Source organism: Cydia pomonella, chromosome 12, assembly GCF_033807575.1.
Source record: "Cydia pomonella isolate Wapato2018A chromosome 12, ilCydPomo1, whole genome shotgun sequence".
NCBI classification, from domain to species: Eukaryota; Metazoa; Arthropoda; class Insecta; order Lepidoptera; family Tortricidae; genus Cydia; species Cydia pomonella.
Window position 1 is genome coordinate 20,575,642 of NC_084714.1, and position 16,100 is coordinate 20,591,741.

The window sequence follows — 16,100 nt, forward strand, 5'->3', positions numbered from 1 at the left end:
GCAACAGAAATACATAATCTGTAGAAATTTAAACTGGCTTACTATCACGGTTCATGAGATACAGCCTGCCAATAAATCAACTGATGAGCTACCGAAATTTCAGTATATACCACCCACTTAGCCACACTGAGGGTTGGCAGACCTCAACTGTGCGTTCTCCAGAAACTTCCTGCCTCGCATAGCTAAACTGTGGAATGAACTGTCGCCTGCGGTATTTCCGGACCGATACGACCGTCAAACCTTCAAGAAAAGAACGTACTCCCATCTTAAAACCGGCATCGCACTTGCAACCCCTCTGGTGTTGCAGGTGTCCATGGGCGAAGCCGGCGAAGGTAATTGTCTGCTCGTCTGCCTCGTATATCATAAAATTTTAAATAAAAATAACATGATAATATATAATTCTAATGGAGCAACCCTGATTTGACAGCGCTTGGTGTTAAAATGGTCCGTCTGTCTATATATTAAGGGGTTATAACTACCTTCCGTTTTGTTTTTTTGTTGTGTGTCATTCACGACGACGCGAGCCTTGACTCGTATTGCCATGTTATTAAAGGTTAGATTCGACAAATTTGCGCGTCATCGTGGATGACACGATATATACTTAACAAACCTTATTTATAAGTCAGACAAAAACAAACCTTATAAATGTCAACGACACAGCCAGCAACTTTCTCAAGCGTATGGTTTTTTAATATTTGTCCTAACTTTTTCTAAAACGAGGTCTTCTTGACGGTTTTTTACATCAACAGTTTTTGTTCCAAAATAGGATCATTTCGTTTAATGTCACATATTAAATGGATTTATAACTACTAAAAGGGCACCTGTCTACGCAATAAATGTTCGACTTTTAACTAATTTACTTAATGACTCGCTAAAGACAGTAAGTGTGCACTAATTAATGAGTAGAGTATTCATTTAAAGGCAGGACAAGATGGCGGCGATTCTCTATGCAAAGATGGCGTCACTAATGAGGTTTAAGGTGTAACCTCCTTATTCATTACACTTTACGAAACCTGAATAAGTTAAATTATGTTTTATTTTTTCAAATACAATTCATAGCTAATTCAGGCTTGTAAGGCTTAGGCAACGCCATAATTTTTGGAGTTCCTTACCTCAAAAAGAAAAAACGAAACCCTTATGAGATCACTTTGTTGTCCGTCCGTCCGTCTATCTGTCTGTCAAGACCCTTTATCTCGGGAACGCGTGGAGGTATCGAGTTGAAATTAAAACCATACTCAAGTCTACAGTCCTTTGAAGCTGGGACCTGGGACCATTTTGTACCTTGTCACAATTATAGTAGTATGAGCCTATGAGGTCCCGTCCCTAGCGACTTATACAAATTGATTGTCACTGTTACAAGGTACGGTACGAAATGGTACTGGCATTAAATTCCTTGACCGACCAACAGAAATAGCTCCACCTCGCTTAGTTTTCATGCCGAATTCTCCGTCAAGTATGGTGCCTTCTTTGGGATACTTCTTCTTCTTCCTCGTTTCCTCATGACTGAGGTTTGCGACCATATGAGATCATTATTTTGTGCACCAAGAGCCTCCATTCTGCACGATTTTCCGCCTTCCTAATAATAATAGGCGCCTGTTTAGATCCCTGGCAGACCTTCTTAACAATGTCCACCCAGCTTGGTGGATGTCCACTACCCCGTCCTCCATCCACCATGCCAAACATAATGCGCTTTTCGAAGTTGTCCAGCTCCCGTCTGGCTACGTGTCCAAAGTAACTAAGGATCCGCTGGAGACAAATGGATGACAACCGGCACTGGATTTTTAATTCAGTCAGGATTGACGCATTAGGGATATATACAGTTAGCATCAAAAATAGATAGTGACGAAAGCCCCCATGTGAATCCTTTAGGTGTTTTATGTCGCAAATGGACGCCCATTTGCGACGATAATCTCTTACCGTCAGGCGATTCGTCTGCTCATATCATAAAAAAAGAGATGGGCATGGAGTTGGCCGAATACGAATATTCGGCTGAATTATCCTTTGACTTGTACACAACACTTACGATAACTCTTCATACGTGCCTGTGTGGGTACAAACGCAAATCTACGGCAGCAGGCGCGTGCGTCGGCCACCTGTTGCGCCCCTACGGGAAAACAGGGTGCTTCTGGTTTTTTTTAAACAGGCATTGACACTAATCTCACTTGACGGTGTCTGTTACAGGCTCATTTGATTTTTAAGTTTGTAATTTCTACCTGGGGAGTAGGTACTTTAGGTATTTTAATTGGTCTCATGTAATGGTTTTTTCATAGAGGGTTTTTTTATTTTAATGGTCAACTGCATTTTTAGGGTTCCGTACCAAAAAGTTACAAAAGTTAGTTAGGTCGATCTGTGTAAGCTTGTCTCCAAATATAAAAAAAAAACTTAATCCAGAATCCATTACTGTCAATTATAAAAACGTTACATATCTCGCTCAATAAATCCCGTATAACTTTGCCAATTAATTTAATACCGTAAAACTACCCAACTATAGTCCAATACTGCAACTATGGTCCACAAGTTCAAAAGGAAATTAAGTATCTATACCAATGTTCCTTGTGGTTTACTCCTAGTTTTACCTTCCATTTATAAACATACTTTGCCTTAGAACTACAAAAATATAGTACACACCTGAACGAGAAAAATTGAGTTTATTTGTGGACCATAGTTGGGAGCTTTGGACTATAGTTGGGTGGTTTTACGGTAGCTATTTCCAACCAGCCTGTATACGCCCACCTGTCGCCTTTCACACAAAACGGCGTAGGCGACTTCCTCGCGTATATTATGAGACCTTTTAGAAAACGCTGTTTTTTTGTTCGCAGTGGTAACTTAACTCGGTAAGTATTATGGAAGGTCGTTACCATTTTAACCTTTTGCGTATCTAAATACATTTTGAATGCGTTTTTGGTATGAAACTCTGGCTTCGTTAAAGACAATTTGTGTTTACGGGTTACGGGAAGAGGAATTTGCCTCGGTGCTCTAATAGTACATTACGATACAAGTGCGAAAAAAAGGAAATTCAAAACGAGTGGCGATACACAAACGAAGGGAGTGTTTTAAATCGACACGAGTTGCGAATTACCTATTCGCACATGTATCGTACAACGTTTTACAGTACATATGGCCCTTTAAATGTTCGACACAGTAACGTAATATGCTAATTTTCGCACTAGTGCTATAAAGTAGCACCATATGTACTGTAAAATAAATAATAGTACAGAAAGGAAACTTCCTACAAAACTGAAGTTTGACAGCGATTCAGGGCCTAATCATGTTGTCAATTTACAAAACAATCATATTTATATTCTATATGTTTTTTTTAATAGATTTTACGACCGGTATGGCCTAGTGGGTAATGACCCCGCCTATGAAGCCGATGGTCCCGGGTTCAAATCCTGATAAGGGCATTTATTCGTGTGATGAGCACGGATATTTGTTCCTGTGTCATGGGTGTTTTTTATGTATTTAAGTATTTATAAATATTTAAATGTTAATTATATCGTTGTCTAAGTACGCTCAACACAAGCCTTATTGAGCTTACCGTGGAACTTAGTCAATATTTATTTATAATGTATAGGTAATTATCGGAAATGCTCCCAAAATTTCACGAAAATCCGTTGAAAAATGCGACCTGTAGTGGAGAAAAGACGGACTGCCATACTTCGCTTCGATCGGTCAATAAAGTTTACGAATGAGTCAACTGTCTTCACGAATGGTACTAATTTTAGTAATTTTCCTTCTAAAACTACCATAACAAAACGAAACCATAAAAAAGACTTATCAATTTTAAATGTGTTACTCAAAAGCCTTATCTACCCATATTACCCTAAATGTATCAGTAATTGATACAATTACCTTTATCTACATATGGGTGCTATAATTATGTAAATATCAGGTAAATACCTACAAAACAATTAGATGTTATGTAAAACTGTACCTTACCGTAGAATAATTAGGGTGCAATTTTAAGCAATGTGCAAGTTGCATTTCGGTAAAAAAAATTACAAGCTTTTTAGGGTTCCGTAGCCAAATGGCAAAAAACGGAACCCTTATAGATTCGTCATGTCCGTCTGTCTGTCCGATTCTGTCACAGCCACTTTTTTCCGAAACTATAAGAGCTATACTGTTCAAACTTAGTAAGTGGATGTATTCTATGAACCGCATTAAGATGTTCACATAAAAATAGAAAAAAAAAAAAAATTTGGGGGTTCCCCATACTTAGAACTGAAACTCAAAAAAATCTTTTTTCATCAAACCCATACGTGTGGGGTATCTATGGATAGGTCTTCAAAAATGATATTGAGGTTTCTAATATCATTTTTTTCTAAAATGAATAGTTTGCGCGAGAGACACTTCCAAAGTGGTAAAATGTGTGTCCCCCCCCCCCCCCCGTAACTTCTAAAATAACAGAATGAAAAAAACTAAAAAAAATATATGATATACATTGTCATGCAAACTTCCACCGAAAATTGGTTTGAACGAGATCTAGTAAGTAGTTTTTTTTTTAATACGTCATAAAATTAAAAAAAAATTTTTTTTTCATCAAACCCATACGTGTGGGGTATCTATGGATAGGTCTTCAAAAATGATATTGAGGTTTCTAATATCATTTTTTTCTAAACTGAATAGTTTGCGCGAGAGACACTTCCAAAGTGAAAAAATGTGTGTCCCCCCCCCCCCCCCCCCGTAACTTCTAAAATAACAGAATGAAAAATCTAAAAAAAATATACGATATACATTACCATGCAAAATTCCAGCAAAAATTGGTTTGAACGAGATCTAGTGAGTAGTTTTTTTTAATACGTCATAAAATTAAAAAAAAAATTTTTTTTCATCAAACCCATACGTGTGGGGTATCTATGGATAGGTCTTCAAAAATGATATTTAGGTACCTAATATCATTTTTTTCTAAACTGAATAGTTTGCGCGAGAGACACTTCCAAAGTGGTAAAATGTGTGTCCAAAGTGGTAAAATGTTGAACAAGATCTAGCAAGTAGATTTTTTTTAATACGTCTCAAATGGTACGGAACCCTTCATGCGCGAGTCCGACTCGCACTTGGCCGCTTTTTTAACTTGCCGTGTTAGTATTAGTATTTAGTAAAATACAAAAAAAAACATATTAGTATGTTTGCCTGTGTTTTAGTTGGTGTGGGTCAAATCATGAAAGCTAAATTTGACCCACTTCTCGATTTCCGATTGAGCTGAAATTTTACATACGCATGTAAGTCGACTGACAGCTACACCCAAAAAAATAAGACATCATCATTCATCGCCGAACACACAATTAGCTACTTGACAATTTTTTGTAAGTAATGTCAATCGATCTTGATTTTTCTGGGGATCAAATGTCGATATAATCTTGACGACCGGTTTGGCCTAGTGGGTAGTGAACTAGTGACCCTACCTACGAAGCTGATGGCCCGGGTTCAAATCCTGGTAAGGGCATTTATTCGTGTGATGAGCATAGATATTAGTTCCTGAGTAATGGGTGTTTTCTATGTATTTAAGTATTTATAAATATTTATATATATCGTTGTCTAAGTACCCTTAACACAAGCCTTATTGAGCTTACTGTGGGACTTAGTCAATTTGTGTAATAATGTCCTATAATATTTATTTATTTATTATTATTTATTTATTATATAGGACTCATGGCATTTGACGTCATCCTTTTCTGGCAAATTTTAACTTTAGCACTACATGTACAGAGTCCAAACTCTATGTAATATATTTAAGACACTGGGCCTCCCAAGGTTAAGGCCAGCTAATTTTTGAATTGAAAACTTTATTTCAGACACATTAGGTATTCATATCTTGGCTAGTAACCGTGTAACAACAATAAAAAAAATTTAGTATTACTTAAGGCTAAAATAAAAACTAAAAATAATTTACAATCCTAAATGCGCAGTCTAGATTGCCCGCTGTCACCGGACATGTAATTTCATCCAGTGTTGCTGGAATGGACAATCCAGCCTGCTGGCCACCACGCGTAGGAGAGGAAATTTGTCCGTCCTAATTCGATAAGGAGTTATCCATTCAAATTGGACAAGCCGGTAATAGCCATCGAGTTCTATGAACGCCTCGCCACTGTTATTCAGCAACGATTGTCTAGTCTACTAACATGGACCCGTAAAACATTACCCACCCTTTTGCAACAGTCTGCCTCCCTACTCCTCACCCTTCCCCCTTAACCTTGTAAAGGTATGCCCTCAAATTAAACGGTGCCCCATTTACATAAGCATTATGGAGTTTGTTTACTTGAGAGAAAGATCTTGCAGACATATAATGTATATAGACGCCGCAATCTAAGCATGCCAATTTCTGAAAATTTTAAAATCGGTGTTAAAACTTACGAAGCGAAAGCAATTTTTCTACAATTTGATTATATTGTCAATTGTATGGTTGGTGTGTATGGGAAATCGAATTGCACGACATTGGTCAAATCAAATTAGTACATTATTATGTTGTAAATGTCCAAAATTGTTAATAGTTATCCAAAATTGCTTATAGTTGTTATGTTTTCTGAATTATTTTTCACATTGCACTCACATTCGAGAATTTCTATTTTGCCCTATGGTTGACTGGTAGAAAACGCCATTTGTACTTATTTTTATTGTGCAATAAAGTTTAAATAAATAAATTACATACTACTGATGTAATAGTATGTACTGATGTATGTACTACTTTAAAACCTATTTTTCAATTATTTTTTTTGCTGGACCCATTAGGATCCATAATAATTAGGGTGCATATTAATGCATGCTCAAACCTTATACTTTTAAAATCTGTATTTTGGAAGTCCCAATAAAAATTGTTCAAATGGTTAACAATAATACAACTTAGGGAAAAAAAAACAAATTATTTAATGAAATATTTTGATTTGTTTTTTTTAAGTCGTCAGTATTTATCTAAAACCATCGCTATTCATCATTACTTAGTGATGATCAGTAAATGTTTTCGCTCGGTCAATATAATAGGTATTAACCATCATATTCTCCAAAGGAAAAACCGCCCGTTTTCCGGAACTTTTCTGACCCAATTACCATTAATTAATGGTTGCGTGTGGACACTGTGTACGGATTTTAAAATATATAATGTGAGTAGGTACGTTATCACTGTACAGTATAATCGCGTTCGAGTGTTCTATCACTGTTATGTGTCTGTGTCAGTTCCTCAACTTTTTTTCAAGCCAAACAAAGCCGGCCAAGGGCGAACGATTTGAGTACAGAATTGTTATTACTTTATTAGGTACTTTAGAGATTTCGTTTTTCGTTGCTTCTCTTTAATGTACAGTCACGGTCGTTAATTGATGAGCCATTTAGGGTTCAAACTGATTTGGTTGTGTAATACTTACGGTATTAAAGACCGTGATAGTTTTTTTTTATATGCTTCGTCGGTGGCAAACAAGCATACGGCCCGCCTGATGGTAAGCAGTCTCCGTAGCCTATGTACGCCTGCAACTCCGGAGGAGGAAATTTTTCATTGATATTTGTTAGTTTGAAAATGAATGGCGCCATACATTCCATGACTGGAGCAAAAAAACCACAGTTTTAAATGGGTAATAATATTGGAACCAAATGTAGATTTCATTAAATACATAGAAAACATTATAGGATATCTGGGAGTATATAATACGAAATGCGGCAGTACTAATTAATACGTGTATTTCACCAATCACGACCGGGAGACAACTGAGGAGCGAGCTATGCGTCGGGCCTTCCGTAGCCGCGCGGAATGCTGACAACGCATAGCAGTCCCTATAAACATAAAGGTCCAATTGGACATTCAACTTTTAAAGCGTAAAGCGGTAGACATTTTTACAGGTGTCGGTGAAATATCAAAAATACTCAAAATTTTCTTTTAAATGTTCCATGATTGGTGCCGTTAACATTATATATCTATTGTGAAAGATTGCCCCATTAATATTTAGTCCAGCAGCAAACGTAGAAATAATATGGAATAAAGCCATGCTCTTAATTAGTATCTCGCAATGCTCGTGAATATGCAGTTATCGATGCATGTGATGCACGACCGTTTCCCAATGCATGCGGATTGCGTGTGCATGTAGAGCCTAAGTTATGAGGTACAGCTGCATAATACCATCCTACTGTAATACAATACAATACAAATACTCTTAATTGCACACCTCAATACATAAACAGTAACAACAAACAACAGGCGGTCTTATCGCTAAAAAGTGATCTCTTCCAGACAACCTTTAGGTAGCGGAATTTAAAAAAAAATATGTCATGTCAGTAGGTGTTCCAGATGCAATAAAAGAAGTCTAGCACAGAATAAACACAAAACAAAACAATATATCATATACAAATATACAAACATATATTAAAATACAGATTATATATATATATTTGTATAATAAATGTCAGCTATAAGTATATAAGTATGGAAAAGGAAGCAGATAAAAAAGCATTACGGAACAGATAAAAAGTGAAGTTTAATGAGTCTCTTGAAAGAATTAGGACATTGGTTGTAATAAGTATTTTGTAAAAAAAAAAACGACATTTTTAATTTTGAACATTTTATCGCCGACTGTACTTTTCTTTCAGTAGACAAACAAAACAATACAAAACCAAAAACAATTATCACAGAATTCCTATGGCTACCTCCTGTGTCCACCATCAGATCAGCTCGAAGGTACTATAATATTGTATTGTAACCCATCAAACAGTGGCAATTTCAAAATTCCATTCAATTCAAAAACACCATTTTCGATTGAACGTCGGCATTCTTCGATTAGCCATCTTGAATGTGGGCATCTTACATTGTGTGTGGTCCACATCCCCGACAAGGTATCGATGCAAGAAATTCGACGGAACTAATTTTTTTTAAATAAATATAAGCAAAATATAAAATTACCTATTTAATACAAGTTCATTTTAATTACTGTTAATTACACATTCAATCTTATAAATACGAATTGGGTAGTTATTTCACAAAAGTATTTAAGTAGGTTTATGTATCTCACTCCTAGCGTACCTACCTGAGACCATACCGCCTCTCGCTTCACTCGTGGTCACGGCTCCTTATGTCATTTGGGTCGCTCGTGTGTCTATCCCTGCCGGCACCCATACCATATGACTAACCCATTGCTCACAGATCACTTACAATAGACGGAGCACCACACCGCTCCTCGCTTCACTCGTGGTCACGGCTATATCATTTGGGTCGCGGTCACGGTTAATTACGTTATGTCCTTTGGGTCGCTCGTTTGTATTCCTACCGGCACCTATACCATATGGCTATGACATTATGACTAACCCACAGCCAATAGATCACTTACAATAGACGGAACACGTAATATCTTACGTGTTCCATCACGTTATCACGCACGAGCGCACATTGCTGATATTCAAGTTTATCATCGTGAGGAAACCAGGCTACTCACAATAAGACCAAGTAATACCGCCTGTTGTTACCTAACTTTTAAGTGTTTTTTTTCATTTCCTGTCTATTTTTAACTGTATGGTGCACATTAAAGAATATATAGCATTAGAAAAAAGGTAAACAATCTTGATGTATATTTTTCAATAAAAAGTTGCAATTGCTTTCATAAGTAATATATGTATATAAAAAAATCTTATGAAAGCAAACTCATGTAAATAATCGTATATGGTTATAGCATATTTGCCGTGACTTATTTTTCAAAAGAGTATTTTAATAAAATCTTATGAAAGCAAACTCATGTAAATAATCGTATATGGTTATAGCATATTTGCCGTGACTTATTTTTCAAAAGAGTATTTTAATAAAGACACGTCAAGTTCGCTTAGGTACGTTCTTTCTAATGCCAAAAAATACGAACTATACCTATATCTGTCACCCTTTTCTCACTTTCTCCTCATCATCTACTCAAAGGTTAGCTGAAATAGATGCCTCAAAGGTCAAAGTTCATCTTTGAACTTAGCTTTTCCTAGTTATACGTTACTTTAAATATGTGTTTTTGTACAATAAAGAGTTTTAGTGAGAATATATAATTTTAGAGTTTTAGTAGTAATATGTGTAGTCTACAGAGGGTAGTCTGTTGACCAACTACGGATTCCCACGTACAAATATAGCTTAGGTATCCTATGTTTATAGATTACTCTGTTACAATACGATGATATGTATTATTCTTACCTTGCCAGAGCTCAACGAGGGGGGGGGGGGGTTTAGGGTGGGCAACGCGCATGTAACTCTTCTGGAGTTGCAGGCGTACATAGGCTACGGAGACTGCTTACCATCAGGCGGGCCGTATGCTTGTTTGCCACCGACGTAGTATAAAAAAAAAATTATTGCTTTTTTATCGCCTGTCACTATGCATGTCACTTTCGCACTTACATCTTGTTAGAACGTGACAAGCATGGTGACAGGCTATAAAAATGCGACCGTGCTTATAGACCGCGAGCCAGGAACAGATTTCCATGACCAATCGCCTCACGGGCGAAATCTCTATAGTGGTTAACGGCTATGTATGATGAACCCTCGTGGACGTCAGCTGCCGCTGCGTTGGTGGGTTGAGGAATGGCAGCCACCTAAACATGTAAAAAAAATGTCATCGCCTCCCATTTGATACTTTGTCAGATGATAGTTCAGATGCTAATTGTTACTGTAAAAAATCGTCAGCCGATTATATTGCGATGGTAAGAAGCTGGTCACATGAACATGTAAAAAATAAGCGCTTTACCTTTTTATGATAGCAATAACAAATCATAACACTTTGCATGTAGCATTTCATCAGCCTGAAACGCCATAAACGGATTACGCAATTTACACATTACGCATACTTTGTGCATATAAAGTGGTATGGCGCGTATTTTTTACATGTTCATTTTACAGCTGAAGGTCTTTCCCCCGCGATACAACCGGCTGACGGTTTTTTAAATTTAAAACAGCATCTAAACTATCATCTGACAATGTATCAGCCGGGAGGCGATGACTGACGAAATATGCGCCTGGCCCGCGGTCTATTAGCCCCGCTGTGCTTGAACCCACACGCCCTCTGGGCTAGAAGCCGCACATCGTATCCGAGCTGCCTTCGGCCAAGGTTGTTCAATGTACAAATAGCTGAACAAATCACATGCATTAGTGCATAATTGCATGCTACTGGCGTCGTGACGAGATGCGAGATAACTAGCCGGGAATTAATAATCCGCTATAACGTGTTTTCATAATACATAGGTACTAATATAATCTCACACAAGAGGCATATTCACGTAATCTGTGAATGCAGTTATTCTTGGGAATAAAACGTTTGAAAAACTTTAAGCTGGGTTAGTAATTTAGCTTAGTACCGTAAAACCACCCAACTATAGTCCAATACTGCAACTATGGTCCACAAGTTCAAAAGGAAATTAAGTATCTATACCAATGTTCCTTGTGGTTTACTCCTAGTTTTACCTTCCATTTATAAACATACTTTGCCTTAGAACTACAAACATATAGTAAAATACACACCTGAAGGAGAAAAATTGAGTTTATTTGTGGACCACAGTTGGGAGCTTTGGACTATAGTTGGGTGGTTTTACGGTAACTGTTTCGTTAAAAATCTTCCTATTTCAAAAAAATGTGGCTTGCCATTACAGAACGGATCAAGTGCAATAAGGACGTTTCCAGCTGAAGTTCCAAAAGAAATTCTGATAGAAACGTTTCTATCTTCCTTCCTTTCCTTTTTATGTCCTTATGCTTCATCTACAATAAGGATGTCCTAATCGTAGATGAAGCTTAAGGACCCTTCTCAATAAACATATACCTAATGAATTTCCAAATGTAAATATGTATAATTGTCATTATAACTAAGACTGTATGTAGGTTTAATATACTTAACTACGAGACGACTTGTAACTATTATTATCAATACATTTTTATTTTCAGATGGAAAGACCCATATGTCAAAATATAGCCAAACACATATGTCACCCGCGTCAATAGTTATTTGTGTTCCAAGGGAGGAAAAGTAGGACATTACGTGCCGCGTGTAAAATTGTCTAACACGCGGGATGGAATGTCCTACGTTTCCTCCCGTGGTGCGCATACTATTTTTCTGCTCGACGGAGGCGGAATGCGGCCACTTCGTTTAGGGCAGAAAAAAACATTTCCATCTTCACCACTTAGAGCTACCACACACTAGTGTCTTTTGAGCGTTTAAAGAGCGCTATGCAGAGCAGTAGCCACACAGTTGACTAGACGCCGACGCCCGGGAGACGCTAGTGTGGGCAGTGTTGGCTGAACGTTAATTAGAATTGAATTCTCCATTAGAAATTGAACCGTAAACTGTAACCGTCCGTTACGGTTTACGGCTCAATTTGTAATGGTTAATTTTTAATATTTTCAATTCTAATTAACGTTCAGCCAACACTGAGTGTAAGGCACTTAGATGGTTGGCAGTCCTCAACTGTGCTTTCTTCAGAAACTTCCTGCCTCAAGCTAACCTGTAAAATGAAGCGGTATTTCCGACACGACTTTTAAACTTTAAAGCGTACGAGCGTACTTTCATCTTAAAGGTGTCCATAGGCGACGGTAATCGCTTACCATCAGGCGATTTGTCTGCTCGGTTGCCTCTTATATCATTTTTTTCACTCTAACTATACCTAGTTACTTACATGACACAAAGAAATGATTAAGCTTGGGACTGATACTCAAAACAGCGCACTAAATAATGCAGCTCGAGCTCTCCATTCTCGAGCTAAACATGGCGCTTCCTTTCGCAATAGGGTTAGTCAGACGGCAGACGGGGAAGTGTTGGGTAACAAAGATTTATATACGGATTCAACACAACCAAATACATTAGATGGTTGGCGTTGGCAGTCCTCAACTCTGCGTCGTTCCTCCAGCAACTTCCAACCTCGCACAGCTAAACAGTGGAAGTGAAGTGCTCGTTTGCCTCCTATGATAAAAAAACGAATCCAACAGATTTGGTTGTGTTATAGAATAGAAATACGGCCTGATTCGAACTTTAAGATACGTAGAAATGGGTAGATGATATTTAGATTGTTTGAAGAAACGTCACTTTTGACACTGTCATATCCGATCTCTACAACAAATTGACAAATTGTGTCAAAATATTTTGAATAATGTAATACACAGAGAGGAAAATGAGGACTACGTTGGTATGAAAAGGCAATTTCGCGCGGGCCCTCCACTTTCGTCCTAAGGCCTTAGCTTAAATCCAAGCCATATTAGAAACTATTAGGGCTAAAGGCCGAAAACCCAGCGAAATTGGATTCTATCTGATGATCAGGGCCCAAAACGTGACCATTAGCAGCCGGGTAGTCTAGTGGTCAGGACGTTAGCCACGCAAGCTGAAGATGCCCGTTCGATTCACGTTTTTTTTTTTTATACTACTTCGGTGGCAAACAAGCATACGGCCCGCCTGATGGTAAGCAGTCTCCGTAGCCTATGTACGCCTGCAACTCCAGAGGAGTTACATGCGCGTTGCCGACCCTAAACCCGCCCCCCCTCGTTGAGCTCTGGCAACCTTACTCACCTGCAGGAACACAACACTATGAGTAGGGTCTAGTAGTGTTATTTGGCTGCTGTTTTCTGTAAGGTGGAGGTACTTCCCCAGTTGGGCTCTGCTCTAGATCTGGAATGACATCCACTGGCTGTGCCCTACCACACAAAGCGAGATGACATTCACAATGCCCATACCTCTCTTATGGACGTAGTTTAAGGACGTACCCGGGTCCAAAACGTTCACGGGACGGGGATTCACGTCTCGGCCACCCGAGGGCTTGATCACTTTTTCCTTAGATTAAGACATATCAGACTTTTTCCTTACTATTACCCGATCTCTTTTTCTAACGATTTTAAAACATTCCTTACAATCTACATAATCATTAATTCCATGGTCAAATTCCACATAAAACCGTCCAACGTCCACGCTTTCGTCGGAGGGCCTACCGCGAACACCGAAGTTCGCAAATTGCCGGCATCTTTCTCTTTTACTTCTATCTTTCCTTAACTACAGTACTTTGTATGCAACAAACGTGAGCTATATCTGAGCGAACGTAATAATAGTTATGCTGCTGGCTGTTGCTTACTTCTAAGCTTTAGTGTAAGTATGATTTTACCCATGGCAATGTTATAAACACTAAGTTGTTAAAAAGTTTATAATGAGCGCCTATAGCTCACTAAACTGTATTAATTTATTGTTATTACTGTCTAGGATGGAAATGTACACTAGATTAAGTAATTACATTGTACTAAATTATGTTAAATAAAGAACTCGTAAAAAAAAAACTTCTATCTTTCCTTAACTAGAGTAAAAGAGCAAGATGCCAGGAATGTGCGTACTTCGGTGTTCGCGGTAGGCCTTCAGTAGTTAGCATGCAAGACAGGCGGTTCATTGCACTAGCCTAGAACTAGATAGGAAGCTAGGTTTTGGCTGGATCTGAGTCAGACGTGGGCGGATACGGAGGAGTCAGGATGTTGTAATTATGAGTTATGTTTCCCTTTAATCTTGAAAGTATTGATCATATTGATCATATATGATTACATAAATAATCATTCCAGCGGTGGCAGCATGGTTCCATTTTTATCACTTGTCACTATGCCCGTCACTTTCGCGCTTACATATTTGTTAGAACGTGACAGGCATGGTGACAAATGATAAAGAGCCGACCATCTTAGGCCTACAGATGTATAAATCAATAAATAAATATTATTTAATAAATTATGATTAAGCGGTGGTGGCCGAGTGGATATGACGTCCGACTTTCAATCCGGAGGTCGTGGGTTCAAATCCTGGCTCGTACGTTTTTCGGAACTTATGTACGAAATGTCATTTGATATTTACCACCAGCTTTTCGGTGAAGGAAAACACCGTGAGGAAACCTGCATACATCTGCGAAGAAATTCAAAGGTGTATGTGAAGTCCCCAATCCGCATTGGGCTTGCGTGGGAACTATAGCCCGAACCCTCTCGCGCACGAGAGGAGGCCTGTGCCCAGCAGTGGGACGTATATAGGCCGAATTATTATTATTATAATTGACTAATGGCTTGTGTTGTGGGTATACTCGGACAACGATATAATATGTACATAGAAAACACCCATGACTCAGGAACATATATCTGTGCTCATCAAACAAATATATGCCCTTACCGGGATTTGAACCCAGGACCATCGGCTACATAGGCAGGGTCACTAACACTACCGATGCCGTCATGTATGGACGGCGCGGGCCAGGTTAAACAGCGCTGCTAAGGGTTGAGTGGACTGTTTTTTATGTTAAATCGCCTGACTGGAAGCCATTACCGCCGCCCATGGACACCTGCAATACCAGAGGCAATCGTTGCAAGTGCGTTGCCGGTATTTAAGGCGGGAGTACGCAGCCGTTTAAGGCAGGAAGTTTCTTCAGTTGAGGACTGCCAACCGAGTAAGTGGTGAAGATGGGAATGTTGTCGGGTAGGGTAATGGCGACAAGAAGCGGCAGGGATTCATCTGAACAGTTCCTCGGAGCGCTCCCCGTTATACATTAGAAAATGCAGAGCGGTTTCATATACATTTACTCTTTGCGTTTAGTTTAGCGGCAAATGAACAATGTGTGAACAGGTCCCATAATGTCCAAATAACTACGGGCTCGTTCAAGGCAGTTTGTTTGGAACCTTATTGCACTCGATACTTGAATTGAATACCAAGTATATTTTTCGCGAATCGCATTACGTACAGAGGCTAATTTCCTCAAAAGTGCATTGAACCGTAGGTGCTAAGTGCATACAGAATAATGACGCAAGAGCCGTGTTTGGTGAGTCAGTGTGTAAAAATCTTGTTTACTACGTAATATCCTGTTGGTTTTTGCAATGCTAACTTTAAGCAGAAGAAAATAAACAAACGAAGTGATTTTTATTTTATTTTATTAAAAACTGATCGGCGATTGGCTCTAGTCACACCTGATGGAAAGTGAAGACAGGGCCTAAGATGGAGCTCACCGGTTCAGTAGTAGCCTATTCACTCTTGCTTTAAAGAGACCGAGGTCATTAGGTTATGCTTTTAGATTTGATTACAGTTTACAATAATCCTAGCTGTCTTAGGTTCTTCATACGAACGTAGTTACGCTCCCATTTTTAAACGACTAGCTAGATTGCTCTGAAACTTTATACTTAC

General features: G+C 38.5%; 1 protein-coding gene and 1 long non-coding RNA gene across 2 annotated transcripts in view; both read left to right on the plus strand.

Annotated features, from left to right (window-relative positions):
* The window catches only part of LOC133523818 (tRNA dimethylallyltransferase), a 368,157-nt gene that overhangs the window by 324,479 nt on the left and 27,578 nt on the right, over positions 1 to 16,100 (plus strand). The window lies entirely within an intron of this gene.
* Positions 4,382 to 5,612, plus strand: LOC133523825 (uncharacterized). The gene is made up of 2 exons (XR_009800286.1): positions 4,382 to 4,492; positions 4,788 to 5,612. It is a non-coding gene; the product is annotated as an uncharacterized LOC133523825 (long non-coding RNA).